The following is a 10,072-nucleotide window of genomic DNA, read 5'->3' as shown; positions in this document are numbered from 1 at the left end:
GCTTCATCATGCAGGGGGTGGGCGGAAGCCCAGCTGGGCTGCTGCCTGGGGCCCCGTGCTACATCAATCCAGGCGTGATATAGGATGGGGCCCCAGGAAGCAGCCCAGCTGGTCTGCCTCCTGCCCCCTGCCAGATCTTGTGCTGGGGATAGGAAGTCAGTCCAGCTAGACTGACTTCCCATCCCCAGCCTATGGTCGAAATGTTTCGACCAGCATCATTTTGTTTCAAGGCTATTTTGACCACCTTTGTTTTGTTCTGATTTTGCTGTTTCAACCTTGAAATTGGCCAAAACAGTATGGGAATGAAACAGCTGGCGAAATTTCACACAGCCCTATTAGGCAAGGTCTACCTGTTTTTTTCTTCATTTTTTATTAATCAGGTGACATTCAGAAAAGCAGTGTCTTTCTTTCTTCTCCTTACTTGTTCTTTATTATATTTTTTTGTCTGAAGGTCTAATAAACTGCTAAATATCATTGACAAGCATCTTAACAGAGTTATTCACTGATCAGGCCGCTGACTGGCTCGAGGGGATAGAAACAAAATACATGCTAGATGACCAGTTCACAGACTTTGTTCTGTACAGTCTCTCTAGAAAATTCTCTGCTGGGAATACCTAGAAAGTGTCAAGGTCTAATCTCTACTGCTGAGTTACTCAGCACTTCAGTGTATTTATTTTGTGGTAGATTAGATAAAAAATAGCAACAGGGAGTAAGAACACTGATGGAAATTGCATCTACGTGTACTAAGTAATTGACTGAGTGACAAACATTTCATCCTAATTCATTTAAATCATAATTAAACTTTCTAGACACTGGCCTTTCTATTTTCAATGCCATTTTCCCAGGCAGGCTTCTATCAGCCATTTTTCTTAATTAACTTCTTGTAAAAGACATGCATTCATTTCTATATTATACACAGCAGAAATAAATTCTCCTTTCTAGATGCACTTTCACTAGGAAAAGGGGTGTTCTTTCTTGGTGCTGGCTAATAATCCCTGTGAACTGAAGGCAATTTGCAATCTTAATACAAGCTAGGACATCCTGCATAGTTTTTGCCTCAACATGCTAAGATGTGTGAAAGCTGCAAACTGTCTTTTCTCAGATATATACAAAGAACCTGGGTCATAGGCAGTATTTTTTGGATTAAAGTAATTTGGAATGAGGCATACTTATTTTGGAATAAAAATAACCATATGGAGAGTTAATTGGTTTCATAGTTTCATAGCTGTCAGTGGCTAGAAGGGACCTTACAGATCATTGTGTCCACCTTACCTGCACATTGGCAGGAAAGACTACTGGAATCAAATGATCCCAGCAACATGGGCATCAAGACATTTTTTGAAGATCTAAGGGGTGGATGACTCTATCATCTCTTGGGGAAGCCTGTTCCAAACTCTCAGCACTTGGCTTGTAAAGAACCTTGTCCTTGTGTCTAGCCTGAAGCGATTGTCAATCAGCTTGGGCCCATTATTTCTTGTCCTCCCCTCTGGGGGCCCTGGCGAATAGATGCTCCCCCAAACCCTGATGTATGCCCCTAATATACTTATAGGCTGTAACCAAGTCCCCCTGAGTCCTCTCTTCTCCAGGCTGAACAATTCCAAGTCCCTCAGCCTCTCCTTGTATGTCTTGGTCTCCAGGCCTCTAATCATGCATGTGGCCCTCCTCTAGACTCTTCCAAGATTCTCCACATCCTTCTTGAAGTGCAACACCGAGAATTAGATGCAGTGCTCCAGTTGCAGTCTCATGAAGACCGAGTAAAGTGGTAGGATGACATCCTTTGCCTTGCTTGAGATACCTTGATGGATGCATGATAGTGTTTGGTTAGCTCTGCCACGTACAGCATTGCATTGGTGGCTCATGTTCATTTTGTTGTCAGTCATGTCACCTAGGTCTCATTCAATTGTAATGCTGGCAAGCAAAGCACTATCAAGCCTGTAAGCATGTTGTGGGTTATTTCTCCCCAGATGGAGCACTTTACATTTCTCTGTATTAAATGACAACAGGTTGATATCTACCCACTTCAAGAGCCTATCCAGGTTGGCCTGTATTGCCAGCCTCTTTTCGAGCATGACAACCATAGCTTGGCGTCATCTGCAAACTTTACCAGATTGCTTGTAATACCTGAATCCAAATGGTTAATGAACATGTTAAAGAGTGCTGGTCCAAGTACTGACCCCTGAGGGATACCACTGGTCACCCTCAGCCATGATGACTCAGTTCTGTCAATCAGTACCCTTTGGGTCCTACCAAGGAGCCAGTTACCACCGGACCATGAAGTAGTGGAGGCCGCATTTTCCCAATTTGACCATGAGAATATCCTGGAAGACCAGGTCAAAGGCCTTTTTGAAGTCCAAGTATATGACATCAACCTCAATTCCTCTATCCAGGTAGCAAGTAACCTGATGGTAGAAGGAAATGAGGTTGTTCTGGCATGACCTGCCCATGATGAAGCCATGTTGGCTACCCTTCAGAATACTACCTTCAGTTAGCCGTGTGTGATGGTTTCTTTGATGAGTATGATCCAGTATTTTACCTGGGGTTAAGGTCAAACTGAATGACCTGTATTTTCCTGGGTCCTCCCTGCTCCCTTTCTTAAAGATAGATACCACATTGTCTTTTTTCCAGTCTTTTGGGACCTCTCTCAAGCTCCACGAGTCTTCAAATAACTTTGCCTACAGTCACACAATGATGCCAGCCAGTTCTTTTAGCACTTTTGGGTGTAGTTCATCTGGTCCAGCTGAGTTATAAATATTTAGCCTTTGTAGGTGCTCCCCCAGAAGATCTAGGTCAACTGTGGGAGGGTGGTCACCTCCGCCATGGTCATCTTGTATCTTGGCAGCAGGATTTTACTCTTGGATTGGTAAAAAAGAAATATTCCCTGACTGGGAATCGAACCCAGGCCGTGGCAGTGAGAGTGCCAAATCCTAACCACTAGACCACCAGGGAGGTGATTAAAGTGCTATCAGGAGTAGCTTTTCTGTAGTACTTCATATTGCAGTATCTAGCTCCTCAGAGCATTTCACTAAAGCTAATGAAGCTGTATGCTCAAACTATTAACAACCACCAACAGGAATATCCTTTATGTGTTTCTATTCTTTTGTATGACAAAAAATACTGTACATATCTTTATCTTTGTCTGCTTTGGCATTTTTGTCAACTCAGAAGCTCTTGGTCATCAGAGACATTACCAGGGAATACTACATGGAAGTGGCTCTCATCAATCCCTGTGTTTCTATTACTGTTTTCAAAAAACTACCATAGGATTTTCTATACTTTTTAAAAAAGCAGGGGGTTTGAATTAGGTACTTAGATTGGTAAGTGTTCATTACAGTATTTCAAACGAGATGTAAAACTTGGGCTAAATTCTGGATATTGCATGCAATCCAGGGTAACAGGCAGTGCAGAAACCACTTCATACTGGGAGAGTTCAAAGGATTAAATTCAAGCAAACATAAATCCTCCCTACATATCCTAGCCTATTCTACCTCTGCTGCCACAACTACAACCCTTCAGGATTGCAGCATCTCCACCTCTTCTTCCTACTTGTAAGCCATTTCTGCCCCATTCTCTCCATCCCTTTCACAATCCTTTTGGGTCTCCTTTGTACCCCTGAAGATACATGTGAATGGCAAGCTTGGCTGGTTCTTACACATGGAATTCATGACACCTTTTACTTGGAAACCTACCAATACCACCCCTGTCACAAACCAGCTGGGCCCTGTGAGTGTATCAGTTCTGTCTCAGGCCAACTGGTGCTGTGAGAGTATCAGCCACTGGGCTGTTTGGTTCAGTTTTGGATTGAGGAGGCAAAGTTAGGAGTTAAGCAAAGACAAATTTATTATAGCTTACACACACAACAGTTAGAAAGATAAATGTGATAAGCAGATAATGTAGTATTAAAGAGCTAATAGTAAATAATAACAACAGATAATAACAACAGATTTCATAGATTTCATAGACATTAGGGCTGGAAGGGACATCGGGAGATCATCAAGTCCAGCCCCCTGCCCAAAGGGCAGGAAGTCAGCTGGGGTCATAGGATCCCAGCAAGATAAGCATCCAATTTACTCTTGAAGGTGTTCAATGTAGGTGCTCGAACCACCTCCACTGGCAGACTGTTCCAGACCTTGGGGGCTCGGACAGTAAAGAAATTCTTCCTGATGTCCAGGCTGAAATGGTCTTGCAGGAGTTTGTGACCGTTCAACCTCGTCATCCCTTGGGGCGCTCTGGTGAACAAACGTTCCCCCAGATCCTGGTGGTCACCCCTGATAAACTTATAGGTGGCCATCATATCACCCCTGAGCCTACGCTTTTCCAGGCTAAAGAGTCCCATGGCTCTCAGCCTGTCATCGTAAGATGGATCAATTCTGTTGCAGGCCAACTGGGCACTGCGAGGGTATCAGCCACTGGGCTGTTCAAAACAACAGATAGACAGACATGGGTTGGCAACTTATCGATAGTCTCTCGATGCCAGGTGTGCGCCAAGTGATTCCAGCGAAGTCAAGCATCCCCAATCGGCCGTGTCAGAGGGATTACTGGGGAAGGTCCCTTGATCAGGGTCCAATCCTCACTCACACTGGGAGTCCAGAGTCTGGGCTTGGAACAGCAATGGCTGTTCTGTTCCCTCCTTCCTGCTGGTCACCTGATGCATGCGCTTTTTATACCTAGTCTTATGCTAATCTGTTGGCTTTGGAGCCACTCACAATCTTGCCTTATAGCTGTTACTCTATGGGATTGAAAGGTGTTAAAAATTATCATAAAAGATTACTACTTAGACCCGGGTTTATCCAATAAGAAAATTATAATGCAGCACCTTTAGGTTTGAAATTGACATTACTCAGCTTAAGCTCAACCCTTTTAGGTTTCTCTGAATATGCTTTCTTGGGACATGTTTTCCTGAAATGTGTTGGGTGTGCCAGGTGGTTGGATCCAGCTTTTATCATCAAGGCTGAACTCTGAGCAAAAACCGTTAGGACAGCTAATCCTGCAGCTACAGCTTTGCTGTTGGGGCCCAGTCAGTTCCACAATGAATATGAACAGTTAGTTTTATCATTTTCGTTAAACTATGACAGACAAATTACATTTGTGGGTTACGAACTTGCAAGCTTTATATTAGCTAATATTACCTGTTAGGCAAAATACCAAATGCCTCCAAGAAGCACATATTTATTGCTTATTAATCCCACTGGTTCTGGCCACCACACACCCCCCACCACCCCTTGTGGATCTACATAAGGCACTCCATTATGGTTGTGACAGGGTAAAACAGGCAAGAAAGTGTTAAAGTCTACCTGCTTGGCACGTAACCCAGCAGTGGATTTAAAAGAAAAATAGCTGCAAGAGGAAAAAGATAGGCCACTGTGGATTGCAGCCCATGGTGTATAGGGGAATAGCTTCATTTTATTTTCTGATAAACAAGTAAATAACTTTGAGGTGAGTACAAAGTTGTAAGTCACCAGAAGCATAACTAGAGAGGAGTGGTAGTGCACAGGGCAGCAGCCCCAACCTCAGCCTTTGGAGGTGAAGGGAGCACAAAAATAGCTGCCACTGGCATCTGGACACACCAGCAGCATAGCAGGCTGCCTCATGTGTGTGGCATAAGGCTGCCCTTTTACATTTCTGGAGGTAGCAGTCCTTCCAGAGCTGATCAAATAGCCCAACAACCTGTATGGCAACATACAGAAAAGATACCTAACAATGAAGAGCTGATGGAAGAGTTGGCAAACATATATTTCCCCTAAATTCATAGATTCATAGATTGTTAGGAGCTGGAAGGGACCTTGCAGATCATTGGGTCCAGCCACCCCTCCCCGCCTCCCCCCCCCCCAACTCTAGGCAGGAAGACAACTGGGGTTAGGTGACCCCAGCAAGGGGACTGTCCAGTTTCTTCTTGAAAACCTCCAGGATAAGTGACTGCACCACCTCTGAAGAGAGTTTAAACATATGGACCCCTACCTCCCGCCCCGCCTCATCTCATGAAAGAGAAGCTACTGAACAGCCTGGGTTTTTTACATACAATGGACACGACTACATGAGATGTTTACTGCAGAGTTGACTAATTAGCTCCACAGTTAATGTCTCAGCATCTACACATGCAACTCTATTAGGCTGCAGTAAACTAATAAAATCCACCACAGGATAGTACTCATAAATGCAAGTACTATCCCACTGTGGAGTTCTTTAGTGCACAGCAATGCATGTGTAGACACTGACCTAGCTTGCTGGGGCACAAGGGTGCTTCAGTGCAGGGATACCTGCTGGCTAACCCCCTGCTGGAGCACCCTCATGCCCCAACCAGCCTCTCCACAGCACATTGAGCTGAGTTGGAGTAGCGCTGGGCTGACAGGCTGATTCCCAGGCCTCCTACCAGCCAGGGCTGCTCTGACCTGGTTCAATGACTGTGCAGTAACTTGGTTTACTGCACAGTCATTTAGTACTTGTTTATACACTTCAACCTCCCTGGACAAAGGGACTTGACTTGTATAAACAAGTACTACATGACTGCACAGTAATAACTGCGCATCCAGTGTCTCATGTAGATGTGGCCACTATTTGGCTAACAGAAGCCATAATCTTCAGCTGAAAGGGTCATAAGCAAGGAACCAGGCTTTCTCTGATAAAAAAACAAAATCCCCGATTTTCAGACTAAGAAAGTAACCCAAAATCCACATTTTTCCATGATCAAAATGAAACACCACTATAGATATCTATATATCTATATATGAGTGGTATTTCATTTTGATCATGGAAAAATGTGGATTTTGGGTTACTTTTTTTAATCCAAAAATTGAGATTTTTTTTTTATCAGAGAAAACCAAGATCCCTAGTCATAAGATTCAGCTGACTATGGTTGGGTACAATCTTGTGTGTATAAGTGGCAAGTAAGCCTCTATTCAGGACAACACACTACCTCTGTAGACCTGCTGAGCAAACTCCATGCTCCACAAACCTCCACATACTCCATTGCAGGAGTAAATACTTGAGCTGCAGACCCTGAGGTCAGACTCTACAGAAGATATCTTTGTCCAGCTCATTAAAATTTACAAGAGTTCACCACTTCTAGGAAGTCACATGGCCTTCCCCTCCTCCCCACCTCCCCTCATCCTGCTCCACAGGGGTCAAGCACCTTCCTCAGGTCTGTTTTATTCACTCTGTTTTCAATACTTAATTTTTTTTTTGCCATTATGCTTGACTTCTCTACTCTGCCCCACAAAAACCAGTGTTTTCCACTGCTGGAGGTTAGAAGAGGATTTTTAATGACCTATTGAGGATGGCATGAATAATTTAAACCTTACAATAGCATTAAATTAGTTTTGCTTGTTATAAGACATAAACCATATCATGGAGGGGGATTTGTTCTCTTTTTTTGTTTGTTTACAATGAACTGATACAAAACCTTACATTCTGTTTTCTTTGCATTAATGGGGGATTTAACTATTCCTTCATTTGTTTACAGCGATTAGCATCAAAGCCTTTAAAGCCTATTTTGATTGCACTAAGTGGATTGAGCCAATTATACTGGTATTTTTCGATTAATTAACATGCGTGAGGCAAAATAATATCGTGCGTAAATTAATATAGCTAATCGCGTGTCCTTCCATTGTAATTTGCTTCTTACAAATGGGCAGGTCCTTAGCAGTGAGTGTCAATATCACAGCAAATATTCAATGTCACATTTTTGCGGTCATTTCGTGAGGAAATGATCCAAAAGATGGTCTGTACTTATGATTAAGTCTCCTCTCCCTTCCCCCATTGACCCAGCTGTAAATGGGTAGCTGATCATTTGAGCTGGGAAATTAAAAGTGGCTGGAGTGATATTAGAGAGGTACTTAGCCATGTTAGCCTGAAGTCAGTCAGAAGGCAGTGTAGCCTTATAGACTAACTAGGATATATACAGAAAGACCACAAGCTTTTGTGAACTCAATTTCACTCCATCAGATGCTGTGAAAGGACAAAATAGAAAAGAGTATAAAGTGGAATGTGTGATTAGAAAACAACAGGTGAGAAAGCAAGAGGTCGGAGGAGGAGGGAGGAGAAATGCTGTGAGAAGCATGTAAGTGAAGAACCCGTATGAGGAAATAGGTCACAAAAATTAATCTAGGTAATGAGATAAGAATCCATAGTCCCTATTTAAAGCATACTTAACACAGTCCAGTTTGTGGATGATTTCTTGTCCTGTAATTTCCCATTCAACCCAGTTTTTACAATTTTTCCTGAGAACAGTAGTCCTGAGGTCAGGATTGTCCAGGGAGGTTGAAGTGTTTTGCCACAGGCTTTTGTGTCTTTCTGCAACTGATGTTAGATTGGTGTCTGTTCGTTCGTCAGTATAGAGATCAACCTGTCTGTCCAATGTAGGCAGCAGACAGACATTGTAAGCAGGTGATGGCATACATGCTGTTAGAAAAAGTTTAGGTGAATGAATGTTGGATGTTGTACTCCTTGTTATTTGAACCAGGGATGATATGGTCTGTATTGATGTGAGGGCATAGCAGACACTTGGATCCACTGCAAGGTCAGGTGCCTTGGTGAAGATGGGAGTTAGTGTGTTGCTTGAGAGATGCCACATAAGGACTATTTGAGGTTGCGGGCAGCCTGTAGGGGCAGGTTTGTCCCTAATGGCTACTTTGAAATAGTTATCCTTTTTCCAGAGGGGTTAGAGGTCATTAATTATATGATACTAGCCACATTACTCCCTTGTGTGCTGCAGAAATCGGTTTGCCTTAATTCTGCTGGCTGAATGCCATGGCCTACTAGGGTAAGGATAGACATTTGGTTATATCTTAGTCTTATCATCTTGCTTTCCTGTCCAGTTGTTACCCAGTGGCCTGAATATTGTTTCAATGGGGCTTTTATGTGAAGGAAGGCTTACTACAGGTGTATAGATACAGCTGTACTGCTCTGATGATGACTTTGTTATTATCATGGTACCTAGGTGCTCTGGGATTCTCTTGTGCTAGGCACTTTACAAACATAGGTACAAATGCTATAGAAACTAAAAACTGTGGAGGAATCTCCTGGGAACTGGTGCCGTCAGATGCAAATGCCACATATGCCAGTATGCAATGCACAGTGGAGAAACCATGGAGCAGGCAGTGTGTATTTTCATCGGAGCTGGAACTCGGCTGATAGCACGCAGCAAAGGCACAAATTAAAAAGGTAGAAATATAAGGAGAATACTGGGAGAGAATCAAGGATCTGCAATAGTTAAGGAAGGAGAAGAGGTTCTTGAAAGTGGCTGAGGTGATGAGGAAGTGGAGAGTCAATGAGAGGAATCAGTGGTTTCACTTAGGGCAGTAGTGCAGATAACATGGGGCTTGCCTGGGATTTTGCAGAGAAGGAGAATTATTGAGAAATAGTTCTCAATAATTAAATAGTTAAAACTCTTTAAGGAAGTTGGGTGGTTGGGGCTCTTACTCTGAGGGAAGGAGATGAATGAAAGGAAGGATTTTTGCATCTGGAGGACCTTTGGGTGCCTCTACAGAAGCACGGAGGCTGCTCTGATGTGCTGTAATTATGCTGAAGCATAGCAGTTACAGCACTCCAGCAACTTCCTATGTCTTGTGTATCAGTGTCCCAAACAAGCTTTAGTTCAAGCATGATTGCTGCCATTTTTAAGTGCGGGGATACTGATACATGAGACACTGTGGTGCTTTAATTATAGCAGCTCTCAGAGCCACTCTAATTAAAGTGCCGCGCCCCCTTCCCCCCCACCATACCCCTGGAGCACGTGTAAAAGGACCCTTTAGGCTGTCAGGAACCTTGTCAAATGCTGAACCCCTGAAATGACCTGGATTTGGGGCCATGATGTATTCTGATCTTATGGGGGGAAGCTGGTGTAGAGAGGGATAGCCAAAATTTAATTGAGCGTGTAAGTCCAAGGTTGTGTCACCCTCCAAGGTTGGTCCTGACCCCTTCCAAGAATAATCACTTCATTAAGAAAAATATTTTCCCTAGATCAGATTGTTCAAACTAAGTCTTTGGCATTCAAAACCTGGTTTCAGAATAACCCAGAAAATATACCGTTTGTATTTTATAGAGAATCCATATCTTATCCTGTATTGACATGCAACTA

At 43.2% G+C, this 10,072-nt stretch overlaps 1 non-coding gene across 1 annotated transcript; it reads right to left on the bottom strand.

Moving 5' to 3' along the window:
* Positions 1 to 2,874: 2,874 nt before the first annotated feature.
* Positions 2,875 to 2,946, bottom strand: TRNAE-CUC (transfer RNA glutamic acid (anticodon CUC)). The gene has a single exon. It is a non-coding gene; the product is annotated as a tRNA-Glu (tRNA).
* Positions 2,947 to 10,072: the final 7,126 nt, after the last annotated feature.

Source organism: Crocodylus siamensis, chromosome 1 (genome assembly GCF_052110815.1).
Source record: "Crocodylus siamensis isolate JL-2025a chromosome 1, ASM5211081v1, whole genome shotgun sequence".
NCBI lineage: Eukaryota > Metazoa > Chordata > Crocodylia > Crocodylidae > Crocodylus > Crocodylus siamensis.
This window is presented reverse-complemented; position numbering and strand designations above follow the sequence as displayed.